The 26,269-nt window shown below is 38.6% G+C and overlaps 1 protein-coding gene across 1 annotated transcript in view; it reads right to left on the bottom strand.

The window, feature by feature from the left end:
- Positions 1–26,269, bottom strand: part of USP49 (ubiquitin specific peptidase 49) — a 121,140-nt gene that overhangs the window by 45,510 nt on the left and 49,361 nt on the right. The window contains exon 3 of the mRNA XM_006882001.1: positions 22,931–23,004. The gene's annotated coding sequence lies outside the window, so the exon portion shown is untranslated. The remainder of the gene's footprint in view (positions 1–22,930; positions 23,005–26,269) is intronic.

Below are 26,269 nucleotides of genomic sequence, written 5' to 3'. Positions count from 1 at the left end.
ATTTTGTTTGTAGGTTGGACGTTTTTGTGGGGCTCTGGTGGTACAGTCCAGAGGGACATGCGCTGCTAAGCCAAAGGCAGAGGCTTTGGATTCATCAGGGACTCCAGGAGAAAGATGGGCAATGTCCTTCAGTGTGACTTGCAGCTTCTCACAAACTCCTGGAGGGTCCAATATGGGTAGGTTCTGAGTTGATGACAAGGAGTTTGAGTCCCTTCCTTCAAGGAGCTTACCACCGGAAGAAGCATTTTCTTCTTTCAGTTTTAGGTTCAGAACCTATCTATCCATTTCATTTACAGGCTGAACATAGTTTATGGTTTAGAATCTCATAAGATGAGAAATGAACACACAGAACCTGGACTGGTAAGGACATCTCAAGGTATCAAGGCAAAGCCTAACTAAGCAGAAGGGTAAATGACAATTCAACTAGTATTTCCTTAAAAATGCTTCCAGCTGGTGGTTTATTTCTCCTTGAGAGTCCATTCTACCTCAAGGTAATGCATCTTACCTTGAACAGAAGGGTAAATGACAATTCAACTAGTATTTTCCTAAAAATGCTTCCAACTGATGGTTTATTTCTTCTTGGTAGTTCATTCTACCCCAAAGTAATTAATCTTAACTTGAAGAACTAAAACTGCCAATCCAGAGAAATGAGTTTCCCAAACACTAATCTTTAGACCAATATTCTCACGGGCCACGGTAGGATTCTCATTTGTTTTTATCTTGGGAAATATTCTTTTTTTATTACGATATTATATATCTCAAAAATTCTCTGTGTTAAAATGCTCATTTTCTCTCTTAACAGTTATGATAGCAGATTACAGCTGATATGTGTGTGCATGTATTTTACAGATCCATAAACTTAAAAAATTCTAGGAACCACTGTTGTAGAATAAAACCTTAGAGAGCCTTCTAACTTTAAGATTCAGAATCCAAAGATCACAGTTCTTCAGAAAGAGCATTTCACAGTAATTGTCAACATTGATTCTGAGCTCTTGCTAATGTTTTTCTTTTGTATAGTACTATTTTTTATCAAAAGTACTTTCACTTTTTATTATTTCATGTTCTATTTCCTAAAATAACAGGTTCATACAACCCTGTAAAATAGTCATGGTAGACACTTATATTCTGTCACTTACAAATAAATTAAACAGAATAACATAGTGGCTAAAATCTGGTTTGGTATTTCAGATCTGTTCTAATATAGAACAGATTAATAGCTGTATATACAACCCGGGACAAATAATTTCTTTGGGTTTCTGTTTTCTCATCTATCTGTAAAATGAGAGCAGAAATAGTTTCCACTTAACAAGTTTATTGTGAAGATTAAAAGAGTTAATTAATATATATTTAAAAACAGTAATTCCTGGCATATACAACTTAGAAATAATTAATCTACAGAATTCTATGGAAAGATTATTTTATAGAATAAACATCTATCTTGAAAGAAGTTCAACCAGAATGCTCCTTAGAGGTAAAGTGGGTGAAATTTCATCCTACCAACTTTGGGCTCTGGACAGAGAGGAAGCCCTTCAGCCAGGTCGATTGACACAGTGACTACCACAATGGTAGTCACTTGAACAGGACAGAGATTGTGAGGGTGGCACAGGATCGAGTAAGGTTCAGATCTGCTATTCAGAAGGTTGCTAGGAAGTATAGTCTACTTGACGGACCCACACAACACAGAATGATCTTGTGACATGCTCCAGATCATGAGCTAAGGAGCTTGTTCCTTACTAAGATCCACCCACCAGATTTCATAAGGTCCCTTTCCCATTGGCTGAATATAATACAGAAAAGGCACAATGTATTCCTGGACCAATTATTACTTTAGACTCTCATTAGTGGTGTCTTCAAGTAAAATTCCACTGCTTACTTCTACCCAACTTGGTCCTGTCATTTTAACGCTGTATGTTTATTTACAATTTTAAACTATCCTCTTTTAGCCCCGTTTCTCTTGCACAACTGGAAATGTGACACTCTTAAGGGTTTAAGAACTTGCAATATTAATAAGCTCTGGTTCTGCAGCAGCCTCTCTCAAGCATGCTTTCTGAAACGCACTGCTTTGCATTCCCAAGTAGATGCCATGTGGTGAGCTGAACAGCGATAACTCCCGTAGAACAGGCAAAAGAAACACTTTGAAGAGGCACTAGAGCACAACTTCAAATGGAACAGCACCACTGGAGACTCGCGGAAATCAAGAGTGGCAGATAGACCTGAGAATGTCAACAAGCACCCGGAGTATTTCTTTCTGAAGCGAGGAAGGCAGGTACAAACCGCGCCAAATTCAGTCCATGGATTCTGCGTGGGCAGCTGTTGGGGATCTGCTGTCTAGATAGCAATTACTGGTCAGTAGCTGTCATCTCAAACTACAAAGGACAAGGTGAGGTTCTCTACAGCTACATTCTTCAGCCGGTTATTTATTGGAGTGTCTGAGTGCTAAAGTGACAGCTGGCCTCAAGGCATATTTAGCCATCTGCCTAAAGCATAAAAATGGAAAGAATTATACACAAAGGGAATACACAAAGGGCTTAATAAAATTTGTATTGATCCATATGTTATGTTACCTCTCTTCAATCCTCTTTGTATGTTATAATAGGAAAGCCTCTAAAATCTGAGAGCTCAAGCTAATTTTGTTGCTGTCATAAAAATATACATAATATGATTTTTGTCAATTCAACATTTTCTGTGTGTTCAATTCAGTGACATCATTTACGTTAATCATGTGCAGCCACTACCCATACTGAGTACTGAAATTCCCATAATCAAACCATAAAATCACTGCTGTCTAAACAATGGCTCTCCTCTTCCTGCTTCTTGCCTCAGATAAACTACTCATTAACTAGTGGTAAACCACTAATAAACATTTTTCTATTTTTGTTATTTAATATAAGTGGATCATACAGTATTTATCTTCTCTAACTGACTTATTTCACTCAGCATGAACTTTCAAGGTTCATCCGTATTGCAACATGTAGACTCACTATACATTTATGGTCTGAAAGCAGGAGCTGTTAGGGGTTTACTTGCTTTGCATTTTCTCTGTGGGTCTTGGGGAGTCTAAGCCAGTGTACACTTGGTCTTCCTTGGGTTTGGCTACTGGTCCAGTAAAGGGCATGTTGCCTAGACAGAGTAAAAACCTCAAGGCAGGACCATATCCATGTGGAGGAGAGACTCTCTTTTAGGAGAATTAGTCCACAAGGTTGAAGGTGGCTGGCTGCTCCTGGAAGTCACACCAAAACAAAGTGGGGTAACCAGACTTAAGAAGGAACCCTAAGTGTGGTGCACTGAACCCCACACCTCTTCTAGATTTCTTACTGATATAGTACATTTCCTGGTTGATAACGTCAAAAGTAAATAAATAAAAAACAGACCTCCAAAGGTGGGGGTTGCTGTGCTTGTTTTGGTAGCACGCGTACAAAGGTGGCAGTGGTGGTGGTTGTGCTACCAAGGAGGAAAAGATTCCTAGCTGACCTTCCAGGGGGTATTCAGAGGCTGTCATCACACAGGAGGAGACAGCCCCTCTACCCAAGCGTATACTGGCCCAAAACACTAGCACTCTAACGACAATAACTATGAACTGGGGAAAAAATGCAGAAGAACAAAATAAACTTGAGCACGCACCATGATTGAATAAGTGCAAGGAAACATACTTTGGTGTGGAGGCTTATTGATCTCTCAGATTTTTCATTGTCCTCTAATAGCTTCCAGTCTCTTGAGCATCCACCATGCTATCTGACAGGGAGTTAAGTTAAAAGCCCATGCTGTGGACTCATGTGGACCCCTATTTAGTCTTAGCTCCTATACACCATCGCTGTTGTCACGAAAGTAAAACAGAACATGTAAGGGCTCAGCAACATTTTTGTACATTATAAATAACCAATGTTACTTTGAAGGCACTATTTTACATATCTTTTGTTCACTACTTTGCTCAACAGAAATACAATTCTCCCCATTTTGGAGAAAAACAAGAGTTCTGAGATGTTAAATAATTTGCACAAAGTCAACAAGTAACTGGATCCCTGTGATGTAGCTGTCTGCTTCCATCTACCCCATTACAGACATAACTGATAAATAGTAATAATTATTAAAGCTATTATTTATATAGCAGTTCTTCAACAGATTAAAGGATTTAAAAATTTGGTTGATATATACAACGGAGTATTGTTGAGCCATCAAGAGAAATGAAGTTTGGATACATGCTGTGACACTGATGACCCTTGAAAACATTATATTGAGCTAAGTCTGTCAGAAAAAAAGGACAAATATTGTCTCGTTCCACTTACATAACTATAACAAGCACCAAGCCTAAAGTTTATTATTGGCTATGAAAGAATAGGGGTAGAAGAATTATTGCTCAGGGGTACGGAGCTTATTTGGAGTGGTGAAGAAATACAACACATTTTGAGAAATGACTAGTACAATATGCCAAATGTAATTTATACCCATTAATTGCAAACTTAACAATGGCTAAAACGGCAGGGGATTTTTGCTAATATTTTACCACAATCAAACTTTTTTTTTCACAATCAAACTTTTAAAAAGTTATTACATATAAACAACTTATCATAAGTCAGTGGACACAATGAGGATTCAGTAGGAGAGTTCTCATCTTCCATGCAGGAGCTACGGATTGGATTCCTGGCCAGTGCATCTATTGTTGTTATGTGCTACTGAGTCATTTGTGACTCATAGCAACCCTACATTTAACAGCTCTGAACTGTGCTCTACCTTGAGGCAACCTCATTGTCTCTGACACACCTCCCTCCCTCCATATCCCAGTCACTGAGTCAATCCATCTCATCTCTTGCTTAGCCACATCCCTCTGTCAAATTTCACAGTGGTGCTTCCAGACGAAGATAGATTAGCAAGAAAGGCCTGGCAATCTACTCTCAAAAACCATCCATAAAACCCAACGTTCACCATGGACCAATCCCCAGAAAATATCTCATCTGCAAGGGGTAAACTTGAGTCAAAGGCTGACACAATGGCAGTGAAAACATCACCATCATTACCACATGCTATGCCATATCTGATGATTTACATTCAAATCTCACAAAATCTAACAACAATCCTATAAGGGAGCTATAACTCCTCCCTCACCCTTAATATTACATAAAATATGAGGAAGCTTAATCTGAAAACCAGGTCAAGATCACATGGCGAATGAATAGATATTGAAGTCAGCTTTGACTTAGATGCTCATGCCCCAAAACAAGGCCCTTTTTGCCTCACAACTAACAGTATTTTCCAAAATTTTGCAACATTAGAAGATTTTAGGATGCAGGTATAAATATTTTTAAAGTTAACACAATGTAAAATGAACTTTTTTGTACATTTCTCTAAATTTAAACACATGTATATTGATCATTAAATGATCAGAATATGGAAAAATTTTATTAATAAATAGAATAATAAAGAAACAATTCACCATAATTAATAAATTCTATTAATTGTTCTAAAATACCACTCATGTTACCCTCTGTAGTCACACAGTCCTTCAAATCTCTGGGAACCCATGATTTGTTCTCTATCACTATAGTTTTTTTCTTCGGGAGAATATTACGTAAATGGAGTCATCTTTTTCAATCTTTTTTTAAAAGAGCTTTCTTTATTAAGATAACAAAGAAGATACTGCATGTTTTAAAATCAGGAAAGGTCAGGGTTGTATCCCTTCATCATTTTCATTCAGTCTGTATATTGATCAAATAATCTAAGAAGCTGGACTACCTGAAGAAGAATGTGGCATCAGGACTGGAGGAAGACTCATTAATAACTTGCTATATGCAGATAACACAACTTGCCTGCTAAAAAGGAGACAATTTGAAGCACTTACTGATAAAGATTAAAGTTAATGCCTTCAGCATAGATTACACCTCAACATAAAGAAAACAAAAGCCCTCACAACTGAAACATCATGATAAATGGAGAAAATGATGACGTTGCTAAGGATTTAATTTTATTTTAGATCCACAGTCAATGCTCGTGGAAAGGTTGGGAAATCAAACAATGCACCCCAGTGGGAAAATCTGCTATAAATAAGACGGGTGAAGGGAAAGGCACTGTAAGATAGTGGGATGATCAGCACAGTATCACTAAAGAGAAGACACAGAGAGTTATAGAAAGAGTAACCGAAGTGAGAATTACAGGGAGAGAAAGGGAAAAAATGTTGAGAACATTGTGGGTATTGAAATTAACCTTATAGGATAAAATGTGCTTGAATAAATAGTTACATGAAAAAAAAATCAATCTGATCTGTAAACAGTTCACTCAACTCACAGTAAAAAAGAAAGAAAAATTGTTTCAAAAAGACCTTGTTAAAAGTGTTAAAAAGCAAATATGTTACTTTTTATTTTTTTATGGTACCAACAGTCTTTATTGGTGGCTACCATGAGAGAAGGGGAACATGACAGCAGACCACGGTATATTCAATATTATTCTCCAACACCACAGCTCAAAGGCATCAATTCCACTTCTATCATCCCTTGTAATTGGACAGCTCTCAGATGCATAGCAAGTGATTGCAAAGACTATGGCCTGTATCAAGCACACTTCAGTCTCCAGATTGACATCATTGCTCTTCAGTACTTTGGAGAGGTCCCTGACAGCAGACTTTCCCAATTTCCTGGCTGCTAGTGCCAAGAGGCTGATTGTGGAGCCAAGCAAACTAAGCTGTTAACAATCTCAATCTCTTTAACACCATGATGCTGTGGTGAGAATTTTTGTTTTCTTCAATCCCTATTGAAGGCTGCAGTATATGGTGGCTGTGGTCATGTCCCAAGGAATACCTCTGGGCTGTTCCATCTAGAATATCACTGGGCTAAAGCCTGAGTTGGTGGTGTTCATCAAACTACTCCCAGCAGCCTCTCCCATGGACACTCTCACCTCTAACTGAAGCCATTGCATCAGCCCAGACAATACTGGTGTGGAAAATAGTACCACAACTAGTATACAAATAGCAAAGGTTTAAGGAATGCTGATATACAGGATAAAAGCAATTTAATTCTCAAAGGTCTTCTACACAGTTGAAGTTGTTTTTTTTTTTAAATTTATTATTAATTTAAATGAAAATTTACAGAGACTTTGGATTTCCATTCATTCGTTGTTGCACTTTTCTCCCTTCCAGTACACTACCCTCTTGGAAAAGTAAAAGAAAAATTCTTTCATTGTTTTACAATCCCTCCCTCAGGTCACTCCACTATGTAGCCTTCGCTCTGGACTCCTGTCATGACAAAGTACCTAATCACATATCCCTTTTAAACATTTTCTCCCTCATCTGTTTCAATGCAGTATACATTATTGAACCCATCTTTCTCAGTCTCCCGTCAACCCAGATGTCAGTCCTGTTTTTCAACAGTGGCACCATGCAGTATTTGTCCTTTTGTGCTGAGATACTTCACTCAGCATAATGTCCTCCAGGGTCACCCATTTTGAATAATATTGCATGAGTTCCTTGTTTTTCAATGCAGTGTAGTACTCCATTGTATGAATATATCACAGCTTCTCTATCCATTCATTTGTTGGCGGCACTTAGATTGTTTCCAAGTCCTTGCTATTGTGAACAAAGCCAAGATAAACATGGGTGTGCATATATCTGCTTGGATGTCAGTTATGGTCTTTTTGGGGTATATTCTCAGTAGTGGAATTGTTGGGTCAAATGGTTTCTCTATTTGCAACTTTTTGAGAACGCGCCATGCCGCCTTCTACAGTGGTTGCACCATTTTACACTTCTACCAAGAGTGACTAAGGGTTCCAGTCTCTCCACAACCTCGCCAGCATTTGTTGCTTGCTGTTGTGTTAAATTTTGCTATTCTGACTGGGGTGAGATGATATCTCATAATTGTTTTGATTTTCATCTCTCTTAGAGCTAGGGATTTTGAACATTTCTTCATGTGCTTGTTGGCCACCTGAATGTCTTCTTTGGTGAAGTGTCTGTTCATATTTTGTGCCCATTTTTCTACTGGATTATTTACCTTTATCTTGTTGCTGTGGTGCTCAAGTATTTTATAAATTTTGGATGTAAGTCCCTTATCTGATATGTCATTACCAAATACTTTTTCCCAGTCTGTGGCTTCCCTTTTTACCCTGTTAGAGAAGTTTCTGGATGCGCATAGGGATTTGATTCTTAGAAGATCCCATTCATCTATTTTATCTTTTCCTGATTGTAGGTACAGTATTATCACTTTTAATTATAGATTAAATGCATATGAACCCACTTGTTCTATTTACTTTCTTTTAATTAATCTTGTAAGTGTTCCCCTCTTGCTATTATATTTTATAAAATACTGGGAAAGAATAACGAAGGTCATCCAAGACTTAAAAGCAAAGTTTTCTTTAGGAGAGTGGAACTATGAGGTTTAGATAAAAGGTCAGAGTGTTACACACAGACTATTCAGTAAATGAAAAGGTGTGCTTCCAAAAATTGTTCTAGTCTTCTTTTAGAAGTCTGCCTAACTCAGCCTTGTGTGAGGAACTCGTCTATGGTTTTCCTACTTCACATTCAAAACAACAGCATGCTTGATTGTATCCCCAAATTTCCTTTATTCACCTGATGGTTCAAATAGATTTTAACCTAGCCATTAACAGACTTAATGGAGATCATCAGTAAATGAGAACTCAATGAATAGAGAATCTCCTAAGGCAAAAAAAATCATGACTTCTCTCTCAGAAGGAGTAGCTCCTATGCTATCTAATGAGTTGATATTAATCAGGAGCTGAGTGGAAATTTTAAAGATTAAGTAAAAGGACAAATAAGAATAGTGTGAGGGAGGCTACAGGGAGTGAAGGACATGGTGTGTGCTGGAGACAGTGGTTTCCAGTGTCCTTGGGCTCCATCCACACTAACTGAGCTCTGCTGCCCCATTACTCGGGCGCCCTGTTGGTTGTTAAACAGTCCATTCTGTCCCTAACCACTTATCTGCCTAAACCAAAGGAACCTCTATTGTATAGTCAGACTTTCCCCCCCTTCATAATGGGTTTCGTCAGTGTTACATCTTCCACAATTTTGTAATAAGAGATTTACATGAAAATAAGTATCTAACCTAACCTGCTTTATTTTCATACATAAAATAAAAGATTACTGGTTACTGAAGGAAAACCTAATTTAATCAATACATAATGAGGGCTTCACTTGTAATACCTACTGTCTCTGACTTTCTAAAGATCAGTTCTATGATGATTTACCACAGCTGAAACTATTTAGTGAATAAAAATTACTGTATTTGCTTATAACTGAAAAATACATAGCTCCAGTCTAGATTTTTCTTGTGTGTCAGTCTACTGGCAATTTAAAGACAGAATACCCAAACCCAGGAAATTTGAGGACAGCTGTCTGGCCAGTGGACTGGAAGAGGTCCCTATTTGTTCCTGTTCCCAAGAACGGTGATCTAACAGAATGTGGAAATTATCAAACAATATCATCAATATCACATGAAGCAAACTACTGCTGAAGATCATTCAAAAATGGCTGGAACAGTACAGAGATAAGAACTGCTAGAAGTTCACACACAATTTAGAAGAGGCCATGGCACCAGGGTTATCATTGCTGATGTCAGACAGATTCTGGTTGAAAGTAAAGAATACCAGAAGAATGTCTTTTTTTATGCTTTATTGACTATGCAAAGGCATTTGACTGTGTGGATGGCTAAAACAGAGAAAAATGGAAATCTCAGAGCACTGAATTATGCTCACTGGAACCTATGCCTATACAAGGAGATTATGAAAACAGAGCAGGAGAATATTGCATGGTTTAAAATTAGGAAGGAAGTGTGTCAGGGTTCTAGTCTTTCTCCATACCTATTAAATCTGTATGTTGAGCAAATTATTTGAGAAGCTGGACTCTATGAAGAAGAATGTTGCACCAGGATCGGAGGGAGACTCATCAACAACCTGTGTTATACAGATGATACAACCTGGCTTGAATAAAATGAAGAGGATCTGAAGCACCTGTTGCAGAAGATCAAAGAATATAGCCTTCAATATGGATTGTATCTCAATGTCAAGATAATAAATATTCTCAAAACTGGACCAACTGGCAAGCAATACCAGGACAAATGGAGTAAAGACTGAAACTGTCAACAACTTCATCTTACTTGGATCCACAATTAACAGCCTTGGTGCCAGCAATCAGGAAATCGGGATATATATTACACTGGGAAAGTCTGAAGTTAAGGACCTCTCCAAATTATTGAGGAACAATGATGTCAGTTTGAGGACTAAGGTGCATCTGATTCTGGCCATGGTCTTTCTAATCACTTGGTATTCATCTGAGAACTGGACAATGAATAAGGATGACAGAAGAAATGATGCCTCTGAGCTGTGTTGTTGGAGAAGAAGGCTGAACATCCCATGGACTGCCAAAAGGATAAACAAATACGTCTTGGAGAGGGTGCAGCCAGAGTGTTTTTTTGGAGGCATTCTTTAGGCATATTCATATCCCTTGGAGAGGGACATGAAGCTTGGAAAGCTGTAGGTCAGCAAAGGAGAGGAATACCCTCAAACAGGTGGATTGGCATAGTGACTGCTTCAATGGGCTCTAGTATCAGGAAGTGTGAGGATAGCACAGAATAAGACAGGGTTCAGAACTGTTGTTCACAGGGTTGCTATGGGCTGTACTCAGCTCGACAGTACCCAACAACAATGACATACCTCAAACTGGACCATCCCTCCACCACAATCAAGCCTCCTCTTCCTCCAGTGATTCCCTGTCTCAGATCAAAGGCTTCTCCTCCTCTGTCTCACACCCAGTCAAACCCCAGGTTCTACTTATTCTTCTTTATGAAGCACAAATATATTTCTCCCTCATCACATCGTCACAATTACCAGTAAGGCCCAACTAGGTCAGAGTTCTTGCTTTCTTTGACCTCATGTCCCATTTCCCTCCTCTTCCTTAATTTCCCTCAAGTCACACTGACTTCTCAATGTTCCTCTAAACACACCAAGCACCTTGTCTTTCTCCAATGGAGTTCAAACTGACAACGTTTTGGTTAGCAGCCCAATGTGTAACCTACCCCACCACCAAGGCTCCTGATGTGCTCTCGCTCTTCTGAGTTAGGACTAGTTTCCTTGTGAATGGCTCTCTCTCACTTCTGGGCCTCTCGACATGATGCTCCCTATCCTAGATGATTCTATCCTTCCTCTGGCCAGTAAGCCCTTCCTTAGCCTAACTTACTCTTCCTCATCCTTCACATTTTTCTATGCAGTTCCTTCTTTCAGGAAATCTGCCACCTTCTGAGACTCAGCTAGACATACCTTCGGTATGTTCTCAGAGCACTCTACCTCCTCTTACATAACATCTCCCATGTCCTGCTGTAATTAATTATCTGCTTCATTGTATCACAACTATAGCCAACCTGAAGCTGACACTGAGCCAGGGGCATTTTAAAAAAGAAATGAATCTGTTAGCATGGAGTTGATTCCCACTTGTGTTTAACCCATACGTTAAAGGGTAGAATTTTCTTTGCTATAATCTTAACTGATATAATCTTAGCTGATAATCAGGCCTTTTCCATGGTACTTCTAGGTGAATTCAAACCACCAACCTTACATTAGTACCTAACACAAAACCACTGCCACTGAGTCAATTCCACTGGGTTTCTGAGGTTGCAAATCTTTACAAGCAGATTGCTCACCTTTTTCTTGGAGAGTGGCTGGTAGATTCGAACCACTAACTTTTTGATTAGCAATCTAACATGTACAGCACTACTGCCACCAGAATCACTAATTTTGGGGGTTAGTAACAGGTACAGATTCACACAGTGACTAAAACAACGGGCTCAAGGGTATCAGAGATGATGAGGATGGCACAGGACACGACAAGGTTCAGATCTATTGTTCACAGAGTCACTATACAGCATTGACTCAATGGCACCTAACAATAATAACAAATAGGTATCTTGGGAACTCTGGTGACAAAGCCTGCAGCGTGCTGTGTTCCTAACCAAACAGCTGTGTAGCTGTGGCAGTTCAAATCTACTTTGCTGAGCAAAGGGCTGAATGAATGAACATACAACAACTTTCTACTTTGGTTCTCTCTCTAGAAAGTTATTAATAGCTATTTTTTAGCATTCCTTTTATATACTCTGAGAAGTAAAAAAAAATGTTCTGTAAGTGAAAAAATTATCTTGATGAAAATTCAAAAACCAAAAGCAACTTATTGTAGTTTGAAAAGCATGATGCTCTATCAAATACAGTATTCAAACCATGATGAAAAGGCACAAAAGTACAAACTAGAATATCAACAGAAATAGTCATGAACAACATAAAAACTTAAGTGTTTAAAATAATTTGTACCTACATGTTGTGTTCCCAAGAAAATGTAATATACTGGCAGATGTCATTCCTGAATGACTAGCTAAAGGATCAAGTTTTAGAAGACATTCATAAATTAATGGACTTCAGTACTGATCATCAATGACACAGTTACCAGGGATGGGAAAGGAGGGAATGAGGAGTAAAAATTAGTACACAGATAATACTGTTGGGTGCTATCGAGTAGATCACAACTCACAGGGACCCAATGAGCCCTGTCCTGTGTCATCCCTTTCATGTCTGATATACTTGAGCCCACTGTTACAGTCATTGTGTCAATCCATTTCATTGAGGGTCTTCACAGATCATGTCCTTTTCTAAGAAATAGCCTCTTCTAACAACATGCCCAAAGAATGGGAAATGAAAATTCACTATCCTTGTGTCTAAGGAGATAAGAGGCATCATATGTTAAGATGAGTAAGAAACAGTCAACATCTAACAAGAGAATGATCAGCACAGCATCACTGAAAAAAACAAAACACAGGTACAGAGGAATTAATGAAAATCAAATTTACAAGAAGTGGGAAAACAGATTACATTTGTAGGTATTTAATTTCTTGAACAAAATATGCCTGAATGACTTAATGAAAAATTAAGTTGTTTTGTAAACCACTCTAATCACAATAAAAAATATATTTTAACAAATAATCTTCAGTGGCTACTAATATCACAAAAAACCAACCAGGTATTATGTGCCTCCTGATGGAAATATATACTAGCACATGTTACTTCTTTTAACAAACACAATTTTAATCTAATTAGTTGCTAGAACTAACCATCAATTTAAAGATAACAGTAAAAGATATAGTAAATGCTAACAGATAGTACTGGAATAACATCATTAACATTCAGATTTAAAGAAACTCAAAAGGACAAATGACTCAAGCTCTTCAATAAATAAAAAGATAACAGACCCAGCAAGAACGGTAGGAAAGAAGTAGGAGAAAGATGAAGACAGACCCAACCAATTAGAAAATATTTTAAAAACTTATCAATTAATGTCAATGATTGAATTTTGTTTGGACTCTGATACAAACAATTTTTTAAAAATGAGGTAAAAGGGGGAACCTGAAAGTTGACTACTAGGAATTCCTTTCAATAGGTACATGTGGTGGTTATGATTTTCAAAATAATTCTCCTCTTTTATCAAAAACTTTTTCCAACAGGGTGAAAAGAAAACCTACAGACTGGGAACAAACATTTGGTAATGCCATCTCAGACAAGAGTTTTATAATAAAAGTTTACAGAATATTCCTGGGCCTCCACAAGAAAAAGATTGATGACCCAATTACAAAATGGGCAAAAGACATGGAAAGAATTTTCACAGAGGAAGATATTCAAATGGAAAACAGACACATGAAAAAATGTTCCAAGTCACTGGCAATAAGAGAAATGCAAATCAAAACCACAATGAGGTACCATCTCACTCCAGTAACAGCGGCAAAGTTTAACAGGGTAGCATGTAATAGATGTTGGAGAGGATGTGTGATGAGAAAGGAACTCTTATACATTGTTGGTGGGATTGTAAAATGGTGCAACCATTCTAGAAGGCATTTTCACACTTCCTTGAAAAGCTGAACACAGAAATTCCATATGACCCAGCTATTCCACTACTTGGAATATATCCTGAGAATATGAGAACTGAGATTTGTACACCAATGTTTATAGCAGCATTATTTACCATTGCAAGAACATGGAAACAGCCCAAATGTCCAACCACAAAAGAATGGATAGAGAAATGATGGTACATTCACACACTGGAATACTATGCAGCATACAGGCACAATAACTTTGTAAATTATTACCTCACTTGGGAGGGACTGGAGAGCATTATGCTGAGTGAACTAAGTCAGTCCCACAAGGACAAATATTGTATAAGACCGTTATTGTATAAGGAATGTAAGGATCCAGGAGGGGTGGGAGAGGCTGGAAGCAGAGGGATGTGGAAGTGCAGGGGGAGGAGGGGATAAATCATTGGGTTATACAATTTGATGGGGGGGGAGTGAGGAAATTGAAAGAATTTGTTTTAATTTGTTTTAGAATTCTGTAAATAAACTAATGAAAAGGGGTAAAAGTCAACTTGGGGGGGCAGGGAGGGCACTGGTTCAAAATCAGGAAAGCAGAGTGTCAGGGATAAATCCTGTTCTCCATACCTTTTTCATCTATATGCAGAACAGATCATTAGAGGGTCTGGACTTTTTGAAGAGGAATGTGGCATCAGGATTGAGGGAAGACTCATCAATAACCTACATTATGCAGATGACACAACCTTACTTGCTGAAACTGAGGACCTGAAGCATTTGCTGCAGAAGGTCAAGGAGTGTAGTCTTCAATATGGATTGAAGTTCAACATAAAGAAGATAAAGATTCTCACCACTGGGTCAATTGGCAGCAACATGATGGATGGAGAAGAGACTGAGGTTGTTAACAATTACAGCTTGCTCAGTCCCACAATCAACAGCCTTAGTATCAGCAGTCAGAAAATCAAAAGACGAATTGCATTAGGTAAATCTGCTGTCAGGCCCTTTACAGAGTACTGAGAAGCAATGATGTCAGTCTGGAAACTAAGGTGCACTTGATCCAGGCCATGATTTTTCTAATTACTTGCTATTCATCAGCGGGCTGGACAATAACTAAGGATGACAGAAAAATTGGTGCCTTTGAATTGTAGTGCTGGAGAAAGTCTTGAACATACTATGGACTGCCAAGAAGAAAAAAAAGTCTGTTTTGGAGAGAGTGAAACCAAGTTTCTCTTTGGAGGCTAGGATTCTGAAGCTCCATTTCATATACTATAAGCATGTGGCCAGGAGGGACCAATCCTTGAAGAAGGACATCATGCTTGGAAGGGTAGAGGGATATCACAGAAGAGGAAGATCCCAGATGAAATGGATTGATACAGTAACTGGGGCAGGGGGTAGACGTGTCAGAGTCAGTAAGACTGGATCAGGATAGGGCAGGCTTCAGAGCTGTTGCACTTAGGGTTGCAGGTGACTCGACAGCACATAACACCAATAACAAAGACAGCATATAACAACAACAACAAATAACAATGTGGATTACATCTCAACATCAATATAATGAAAATTCTTACCACTGGACCTGTAGACAACATCAGGATAGATGGAAAAAAGAAACTGTCAATGATTCCATCTTACTTGGATCCACAATCAGCACCCTTCATACCAACAGTCAGGAGATCAGGAGATGTACTGCACTGGGAAAGTATGCCGTCATAGACTTCTCCAAATTATTGAGAAACAATGATGTCGTTTGAGGAATAAGGTCTGATTTAGGCCATGGTCTTTTCAACAACTTGCTATATGTCTGATAGCTGGACAATGAATAAGGATGACAGAAGAAGAATTAATGCCTTTGAGCCAAGGCATTAGAGAAGAGCACTGAATATCCCATGGACTACCTAAAGAACAAAGAAGTATGTCTTGGAGAAAGTGCAGCCAGAGTGGTCCTGGAGGCAAAGATGACAAAGCTTCATCTCACATACTCTGGGCATGTTACTATAAGAGAGTATTTCTTTGATGGGGACATCATGCTTAGGAGGTGGAGGTGAAAGAGGAGAAGATCCACAACCAGGTCGACTGACAAAGTGACTACTGCAATGGGTTTGAGTGTGTCAGAGACTGTGAGGACGGCACAAGAAAGGACAGGGTTCAGATCTGTTGTTCACAGGATCACAGTAAGCTGTCCTCTACTGAACAGCGCCTAACAACAACTCTGAGTAACTAGTTATGCTTCTTCCACTTTAGCAGAGGAATGAAATTTTATTTGCTGACGAGTTTGAACCTTAGATGTTGGACTCTGGTACAGTAGGCACAGTCAAGGAGGCTGGAGAAGCCTGGCAGGTGGCAGTCCTTCATAGATGACAGCCACCTGGTGCATTCTAATTAGAAAGCTCTGTTCACATCACCAGTGAAGGGAAGGCAAAAAATGCCAGCCAATAGGGAAAATGACCTTCTACTGAACTAGATCTCAAAGTAACAATTATCTTTTGGTCATTTACATTTTGAGTCACATGTTTCTTTTTTCACCTTACTATTGAATGGTATCTCCAATTGTTCACACTTGAAATGGCTGATGTTAATAAGTGTTAAGACAAGTATCTGGGCTTAACCTTCAAGTCATTTTTAAGTGACTCAATCTAATGAGCCAAGTAATTTCTTTTTGTGTAAAAGTCTATTAAATAAGTTACAGGGTCTTGGGAACCAAATCACCAGGCAAGGAAAATCTCCCAGAGGTAGGCACATTTCTCCCCAAATAATAGGAAAAAATTTAGAATAAATTTAACATCATTTGTACTCATTTTAAGTTTAATTTCTTGACAAAAATGGCACTATATGATATATAGGTTTTGACATATTGAGGCTGTATAAAAACTATTTAAAAAATCCTAAACTATTACGTATTGGGGGTTTTTTTAAGTCAAAAATACTAAAAGGTTTGGCTGTCTGCACTCTAGTCTCAGCACTGAGTTGCTGAGAAACACTAGTGCTGGAGATCCACACTGCCTACCAACACTGAGATTTTCCTGAAGAGGGAGTTAGAACTAAGGTAAAGGACACATGGGCTATGATGTAAGCTAGCATGAATGTGAGGTAGGAGAAAAATTTTGTGTTATGTTTTGTTATGTTTAGTGATACACTGCCAGACTGGCATATAGTAGATAATCCATTTTTTAAAAAGCTGTCCTCAAAATTCCTCTGCACACTTTGTTGTTGTTGCTGTAGGCATCATGAAGTCAAGTACTACTCATAGCAACCTTATGAAAAAAAGATCTTGATCCTTAAGAAGAGTAGTTCTGTGAAATAATGAAAGCATCTTTCTAAAGAGAAAAGCGAACTAGGGGAGGCAGGGAAGAAAACGTGCAACAATGAATGAATGGAAATCCAAGTTTTCTGTAAACTTTCGTTATAATATCAATAAAAAAGCCAAGATAATAGAAAATAATAATTTTCAAGATATTTTGCCTAAGAATCTATTAATTATTGAGGATGCCTGAAGGTTTTTGTTTATATAGTTGATAGCTCTATATGTTTATCATTTTGAAAATAAAAGCAAAATCTTTCCATTTATTAATTTAAAAATAAGCCCAGTTGATGTTAAAATAAGACTTTTAGTGAGGAAAAACTCTATTAAAAATACTAGTGTGAAGAGTCAAACAGCTTTATATACTTGCAGGTCCGTTAGTGTCTAACTTAAGGACAACGGTGGATCTGTACTTCATCTGTGACCACTTCGGTTGTTTTCAGTAAGCAAGGAGACCTGTGTGCTTAGCTCAAGCCAGGGAGCTGCGTACACTGCCATCAATCATGTTACCCAAGACTTGTCTGTTACTGTGCTTTCAGCAGAACTTTCAGACTCAAATGGGCTAGAAAGAAAGACCTGGGGATCGACGTCTGAAAATCAGTCAGGGAAAGCTCGGTGGATCACAATTTGTGGGCCACAATAACTAAACTGATTTAAAACATCAGGACGATGCAAGACTGGGCAGAAGCTTGATCTCTTGTGCATGGGGTCATTATGGAGAAACAGTAGCCAACCCCACTGTGACTTTCAAATACTAAACAAATACGTGGAATTTACTCCAGAGATGCAGGATTTGTTAAACACTGGGAAGTCAATCAATCAACTGTAGTATTCTTTTTTCTATACTGTTGGAATTGACATGCTAAAATTTTATTTAAAATTTTATCCGTTTAGGTTCATGAGAGACACAGATTTGTCATTTTTTTGTAAACTTTTTTCCTATCTTCTTTATCAGCAGAATGCTCTTATTTTGATCTTTTCTGAAAAAGTCTGTGTAAGATTAATAATATTTCTTTTAAAAATATTTGATAAAATTTATTATTTTAAAAAAACACAATGATGATCTAGGACCACTAATATAAAATGCAAAGGAGAGATTTATACACAGAATCATTGTTGGAGAGTTAATAGGCATGCAGAGGGAGGGAGAAAAGGGGTAAGATAGACAAGCTGGAGGAGAGAAAGGTAACAGACAAAACGTGTTGACTAGATATTGCAATTAATTATGGTAACCAATGGTGAATGTTATAAAACAAAATGTCCATGACATATGAAAAACCAATGATTTGCAAAGCTTCAATTTAAAAAAAAAATTTAAAAAGAAATCATAGACAACAATGAAAGAATCTTTTTAAAGAGAAAAGTGAACTGGAAGGCGTAGGGAAGAAAATGTGCAACAATGATTGTATGGAAATCCAAGTTTTCTGTAATTTAAAACTAAAATTTTAACATATTGCCACATACTTAAATTGACGACCGTACTTAGAAACATTTTTTTTGCCATCATTTGCGGCAGCATGTTAATAAAGGAAGATGGCTAGATTCTCATCTATTTCTGCATTCAATTGGTTGCAATGTCACATGCCATGTAACTCTTTGCACAACTCTACCTCATATTTGTGAAAAAGCGAAGATGGAAAAGAATAATAATGTTTCATACTAGGTCCTTGGGGAGCCTGGGACCACACTTCTAGAACTATGTACTGCTGTGTACACTATGAGCGTAACTTCCATGAATATTCAGAAGAGATACTCAAACCAGGGGGAGGGGTAAAAAAGTTGGGGGGGGGAAAAAGAAGACTGATGCCCAAGCAGCCACACTTTCTAGAGAGGCCATAACACAGGATCAGTGTACTTGCTGTTACTGTAAATGTGGCTTACTCTTTGTACTTTACCACAGTGCAATAGGAAATGAATTGTTATTTGAAGAAAAGCCAGTGCTTCTCCCTGACAACTCTGACTCTAGAACAAAAACCATGTGCTATAGCTCCTTCCAGCTCCTACACAAACATCGACAGTTAATGTAGATTTACTTTTTAGACCATTACTTACAAGTGACGTTCTAATTATAAGAGTTATAAGTCACCTTTCTCCTCACCTTTCTTCTCTCTCACACATTTCTGCTGTCATTCAAATATTATTCAACAGGACAAAAGAGCAATTTCCAATTACCAATCAGTTCCAAACTGCTGCCCCATTCAATCACTTGGGCTGCATGTTTCTATAAATAGCAGCTAAGTGATAATCTACAAATCAACTCACTCTGTGCCTTCTAAACACGTTCTTTAGTGAGCTCAAGTAATCTCTATCTACTATCAACAATCGCTAATGAAACAAAACAGCTACATTTACAGAAGTATAGGCAAGAACAAAAGTATGTCTAACAGTCCAGTCACTGTTTTCCCATCCTGTGGGAGAGACATGACTTCACATTTTCCGTAAGGTAACAGAAGTAAGAAAAAGCAGTTTAGTGTATTTTTAGATGTATCTGGCTTAGTGTTATATATAAATTCACACCCACTGTAGCAAACTAAGCCAGTAGGGGTCTAGGCTTGAATCCTGAAGCTGGTTACAAGGTTATTTTAGCAAGTTAGTTAATTTGTGTCTCATTTTTCTCTGCTGTCAATGAAGATACTCAAGGTATGTACCTCATAAATAGTGACAGGCTTAAATGACAATGACTGGCACCTAATAAATACTCTTTTGTTTTTATGAATTAATCCTCTAAAATAGCTTCATTGTGGTCATAGCAGGTACAACAGTACAATAATGAACAGAGTATACCCATCAACAAATGAATGGCTAGAGCAGCTCTGGTATATTCACACAATGGAATACTATGCTGCATTGAAAACCAAAGAACTCATGAAATACACAAAATGGGTGACCCTGGAGGACATTATGCTGAATGAAGTATCTTAGTCACAAAAGGACAAATACTGCATAGTGCCACTGTTGTAAAACAGGACTGACATTGGGGTTGGGGGGAGACTGAGAAAGATGGGATAAATTATGTATACTGCATTGAAACAGATGAGGGAGAGAGAACTATTTAAAAGGGATACGTGATTAGGTATTATTGTCATGACAGGAGTCCGGAATGAAGGCTGCATAGTGGAGTGGACTTGAGGGGAGGCATTGTATAACAATGAAAGAATTTTTCTTTTACTTTTCAAAGAGAAGAACAAACTGGTGGGGGAGGGGTAGGCAGGGAGAAAAGGGCAACAATGCATGAATGGAAATCCAAAGTCTCTGTAAACTTTCATTAAAATTAATAAAAAAGATATAATAATTAAAAAAATAATGAACAGAGTATAGCGAACAATACAGGAGGGAAATTCTAGAAAAAGACAGCTGTTTCACTGCCCTTCTTTGTTTAAAAAGGTAACTGCACCACCTGAGAAAGTGCTGACAAGTCATGGAAAAGATGCCAGACATTTTCAAAACCATGAGAATTCTGTGCAACAAGAAAGAAGAAAAGAAACTCAAGAAGACTTGTCCTTCAAGTAGACTGAAAGAAGCTGCAGCTAACGGAAAATCTGGAACAGCTATGCAGAAACAAGAGAACTGTGTATTCTGCTTTGTGATGGTTGTTGTCGGAGGCAAGATGAACTGTCGGCTGTAAGAAGCATACACATAAGGATGTGGCAAGAGCTGGAAATTTCTAACTCCATATTGCTCTGACAGACATGAAGCGGGAAGAAATGTTTATAAGAAGATAAAAAAAAATCCTAACCATCAGGATTACTTTACACAAGATGTTTCATTCCTGGAGTGTAACAAAATAAGATTCATTTGTGGATGTCTGTTGTTGTTGTTAAACTCATAGGTGACCCCTCCAACAGGATTTCAGGGGGCAGTAAATTGCACAAGAGGCTGCTCATTCTTCTCCCGCGGACCAGCTGACAGACTCAAACTGCAGGCCTTTGGGATTGCAGCAGTTTCTACTAGGTCACCAGAGCTCCCTGAATGTCTAGTACACTAAAATGCTGGAGTAAGATAACTATACCTATTATGTGTTGGAACACCTACTATGCAGAAAGATGTAACCTGGGTTTTCCTTCAAGGCAAGGATGGTGAAACTTGGTCTCACATACTTTGGGGATGTCGTTAGGAAGGGACAGTCTTTGGAAAAAAGACCTCATGCTTGGAAAGAGGGTCACTGAAAGAGGAAGACCTCTGAAAAGAGTGGTACAGTGACTGTATCAATGGGCTGAAGTATAACAGAAATGATGAGGATGGCACAGGACAGGGCAAGGTTCAGAGTCACTGTTCTCAGGGTCACTGTGGGTTGTATTAGTTCAATGATGCTTAACAACAACATGTTCCAGGTATTATTCCAAAATTTTTTCACATGGATTAATTAAAACTCAACATCATTGTGAAATAGGCATTTTATTGTTCCCATCTTACACTCAAAGAATTGAAACACAGAGAGATTCATCTGCCCAAATAACAAGTCAGAAGTGGTTAGTCAAAACCAGACAGCTCCAGAGCCCATGTTTCTAATCACTACACAAACGAACAGGTTTGTACAAATATGAAACAGTTATACTGTGTATCCCTGAGGGGGTTGGGGTAAGAAGGTTGTGGTTGTCTATAATGTGTGAATAATTGACAAAAAAGCATGCATAACTTGCCCACTGACGATACAACTACTGGTTTCTCTACACAGTCACAGTAAAGAAGAAGAAAGTCTCAAGGAAAGAATTAGTCCAAAGCAAAATGAACCACAGCATCCAACAGTCTAAAATCAGAAGATCTACGTGGTATGCAGCTATTACTACTGACTCCTTTGGATCAGGACCAGAATAGAAGCCCCTGGACAAAGTAGAATAAAAATGTACAAAATTCCAAATCATAAAAAAACACCAGACTCAGTGGCCTAATACAGACTGGTGGAGCTCCTGAGACTACTGCCCTTAGATGCCCTTCAAACTGGAAACTGAATCTAATCCTGGAGATCACCTTTCAGCTGAACAACAGAAAGACCTATAAGTGAGCAAGAATACCCCTGAAGAACCTGTTCCTCAGACAAACAACCATATGAGGCCAAAAAGGCATCATCTGACAAAAAACCCAAAGTTCAGAAGACAGAAAAGGGCAGGGAAAAGGGAAATGAGGAGCCCAGGGAGGAAATAGGAAGACGGCTATTACACTGAGGATCCCCTAATGTGTATCTAATGTCACAAACCCAAATGTGTGTTATTATTAAATGGAAAACTAATTTGCTCTATAAACTTTTACCCAAACCACTAGAAAAAAATTTTGTAAAGTTACTTGTGTAATTTAAAAAAAAAGTTTGTTTCCTACAGTTAGTGAAACTTTTTATAAGGTTTTTTATAGAATTCTATTTGATTACCATCTGAAGTATATTAAGTACTCGCTAAAATAAATAAGATCCCCATGGTGAGTACAACGTCATAGCTGGCATTATATGGAGAGAAAGGAAGAGGGTATAATTACTCTTGACAGATCAAACCAAATACGGTCTATATCCACCAAGCTTCAAGACCTTGATTTGATTTTAGTGCATTTGCTGGTCTTCAGATCCCAACCTTATATTCAAATATGGCTCTGCCCTTCCGAGCCCAACTCATGGTACTAAAAAATTCACAAGGGTAAAGAAAACTTAAAGTGGTGAAAATTCTACGTCGAGATAAGGCAAAGACAGCAACTGATCAATATGCATGATCCCTAAAGAAAGGCCAACCTCAGACAGCCCTTGTAAAGTGGTCATATATAACACTGATGTTTTAAATAGCTTTCATTAATTACTTTTAACTACCATTTTATTTCTTACCCATTTAACAAGCTTTTTCCATCTTCTTCCATATTACTCCAGAGTCACTGGTGAAGTTTCTTCTTCTTTATTACCTAAGGGGGGGGCAGGACCTGTAAGATTGGCTAATACAAGGCAAATTAAAAAGCAATTGCAAGAATTTAATTTACAAATTCAAAATTTATATCAGTATTACAATTTAGTTCTGAGAACTCCCTAAAAGTTCTCAAAATCGATGTAAAATAGAGATTCCCACCCCCTAGCTAAGGGTAATTATGATTTTTTCACTGATAAATTAATAAATGGGGGAAAAGTTTTACTTCCAAAACAGACAACTTTTTACTTATTTTTATCTTAAAGGCTAGTATGCTATTTTTGCATCATTGATTTTCAGACCTGAATCTGTGAGGAAAATAAAAAAGGTAATAAAAATACTAGAGTATCCAAAGCTCAAATTAGTTTTGTATTAGTGAAAAATACAATAATGAATAATAAAGAAGTATACTTCTTTATGGTTGGAGGGATTCACAGCACTCTGAGAAAGAGCAGGATTCTTTAAAAGCAGACTATATTCTACACACAGGACATTATTAAAAAATATGAGGACTATATTATTTGTGTAAGCAGGACACATGGAATTGAGACAGGTTGTTCACACACAAACATGCACTCATGAGATTTGGTTCTGGAGTTTGGAAGTTTACGGTCATGGTTTCCTTGTGATTCCGGGGTAACTGACCTAGTAGCAAATTTAGTGCTTTTGTTGTTCCTCCGGGTTCATTGTACAGTGCCTGGATCTTAAAAACTCACAAGATGCCATCCAAGGCACAACAGTTGGTCTCTACTCACCTGGAACTACAGGAGGAGGCGGAGCACCAGGTGAGAGGTGTGGAATAAATATGTGGCTAATTGTCTTCATGGCCAACTGCCACCCTTGCTATCAAACTAAAATAGGATGGTGCTGGCTAATAATTCTGAATGTTTTGGTCAAAGATTATATAGAAGAATGTTGATGAAAAAGGGGGGAAATGCAGAAAAGAATTTAAAACTGTCCATGAAACCAAAACTTTCTGAACTCATCTTGCTGGACAAACACCTAAAACTATTACCCCTGAGATAATGTTTAAAGCTTAAACCAAAAATAACCCTGAAGTCTTCTTCAAACAAACAAACAAACAAACAATTTAGGGAATCAACTCACAGACAGCCCTCCAGAGGGTTTTCAGAGTTTGAAATCAGATGGGAGCAGACTGTGCATCTTTCTCCTGAGTAGCAGATAGAGTATTCAAACTGCCTGCCTTTAGGATGGTAGGGCAACTCTTTACCACCAGACCAGTGAACTATAAATGGCCATTCTAAATATATGTGGGTAGCTTTTTGAACAGTGTGGAAATCAAGTGACAGCGTTCACATCAATAGAACGTTAACGGCAAGAAAAGTATGAACCCTCCCCATACTCTCCCAGGTTCCATCCACCAAGTGGCTGGTTGGCGCTGTTCTCCCTGTTCAGTCCCAGTTCTGCCTGAGGCCAGATTTATGCCATTTTGTATCTAATGCTGGCATCACACACAGCTCTGCATTGTGAGGCACTGTGCAGGTGCCAGTGGTTTGAGCTCTTCCCAGTCTACAATGAGTTCTTGGACTGGTGGGGACACCACTCTGACTGGGGTTCTTGCCTCTCACTTGGCATTGTTTGAGTACACAAAGCCCACACATAGGGCTCTGTGGAGGCACTGTCCTTGGGCATTTCACGCCAGCAGTTAAGTGTCTTGTCAGCAAAGCACACCATCTCTGACTGGATACCTTGGCTGCATCTATCCTTTGGGCTGACCAGGCAGAGTACCCTAGGCATGTCAGAGGCCCGTAGTAATTCTGTCATAGGGGGGTTGCCCAGCCCCTTGAGGTCCCCTAGAGTAGAAAAGGTGCTCTGTGTCCCGTTCACATCATGTACCCTCAGCCACCTCTCAGATGTGCAGAAACTCTGATATGACTGGGCACTCCAATGCCAACCTTCTTCTAGATGGGCTGACACACTGTCCCAGACCAGCCATCCAGACTTCCACAGCAGTGGCAAGAGCACCAATCAGCCCCTCTCCAGAGGCCCCTACTTGCCCCCCCTTTCTTTGTTTCCACTGTTTTTTTCAATTTTGAAAATGTGTTTCTGATTTCTTCTCCCTCTTCTCTCTAGCTTTTTCCTGTCTCTTGTTTATCTTTTTTACTTTTCTATTCTGATTTGCTTCCTTTTTATACTGTGTTGCATTGGAGAAATATGCTGTCAAGGACCTCTCCAAAGTGCTAAAGAGAAAGGAGATCAGCTAAAAGACTAAAGTGTGGCCTGATTCAAGTCAATGGTGTTTTAAATCATTTCCTATGCATATGAAAGTTGGACAATGAAGCAGGATAAGAGAAGAAAAATCAATGCCTTTAAATTGTGGAGTTGGAGAAGAACACAGATTACCCATATACTGACAAAAGAATAAATATATATTGGATGCAGTGCAACCTAATTGCTCCTTAGAGGCAAAGGTGAACTCCATATCATATATTCTGGGCATGTTGCCAGGAGGGACCAGCATTTGGAGAAAAACATCATGCTGGAAAGGTGGAAGGACAGAGAAAGAGAGGAAGACCCTCAACAAAATGGATTGACACAGTGACTGCAACAATGGATTTAAGCATGTCATGATCATGAAGCTGGTCCAAGATAGTGAAAAGTTTCTTTCTGTTCTTTATTGGGTTGCTATGAGTTAGAGTTGACATGATAGCACACAAACAACATTGCTCATTATACTCAATTCAAATGGAGTAAATGCACTACTCAAAAGTAAAAGAGAAGCCTTTCTATGAAGATGGCACCAAAAGGGAAGAAGGAAGTCCCAGCCCCTCCCCAAGAAGGCAGTCCTGAAGGGCACCCATAGTCACACACAAAAAGGAGATCTGCACATCACTCACCTTCCAGCAACCTAAGATGCTGAGACTCTGAAGGCAGCCCAAATACCCCCAGGAGAAATAAGCTTGACCACGATGCCATCATCAAGTTTCCTCTGGCCACTGAGTCAGCCATGAAGAAGACAGGAGAACAACATCACTGTGGATGTCAAGGTCAATAAGCACCAAATCAAAGGAGTTGCAAGGAAGCTCTAAGACACTGAGGTGGCCAAGGTCAACATTTTCATTAGGCCTGGTGGAGAGAAGGAGGCCAATGTTCAACTTGCTCCTGACTATGATGCTTTGGATGTTGCCAACAAAATTGGGATCATCTAAACTGAGTCCAGCTGGCTAATTTGAAATACAATTTTTTTTCTCTCTCTCACATACACACAGAGAGAGAGAGAGAGAGAGAGACAGAGAGAAAGAGAG

The sequence above is a fragment of the Elephantulus edwardii genome, unplaced genomic scaffold (genome assembly GCF_000299155.1).
Source record: "Elephantulus edwardii isolate Elephantulus edwardi_28Jun2011 unplaced genomic scaffold, EleEdw1.0 scaffold00017, whole genome shotgun sequence".
Taxonomy (NCBI): domain Eukaryota; kingdom Metazoa; phylum Chordata; class Mammalia; order Macroscelidea; family Macroscelididae; genus Elephantulus; species Elephantulus edwardii.
Note: the sequence above shows the minus strand (reverse complement) of the source record. Positions and strands in the feature narration are given on the sequence as shown.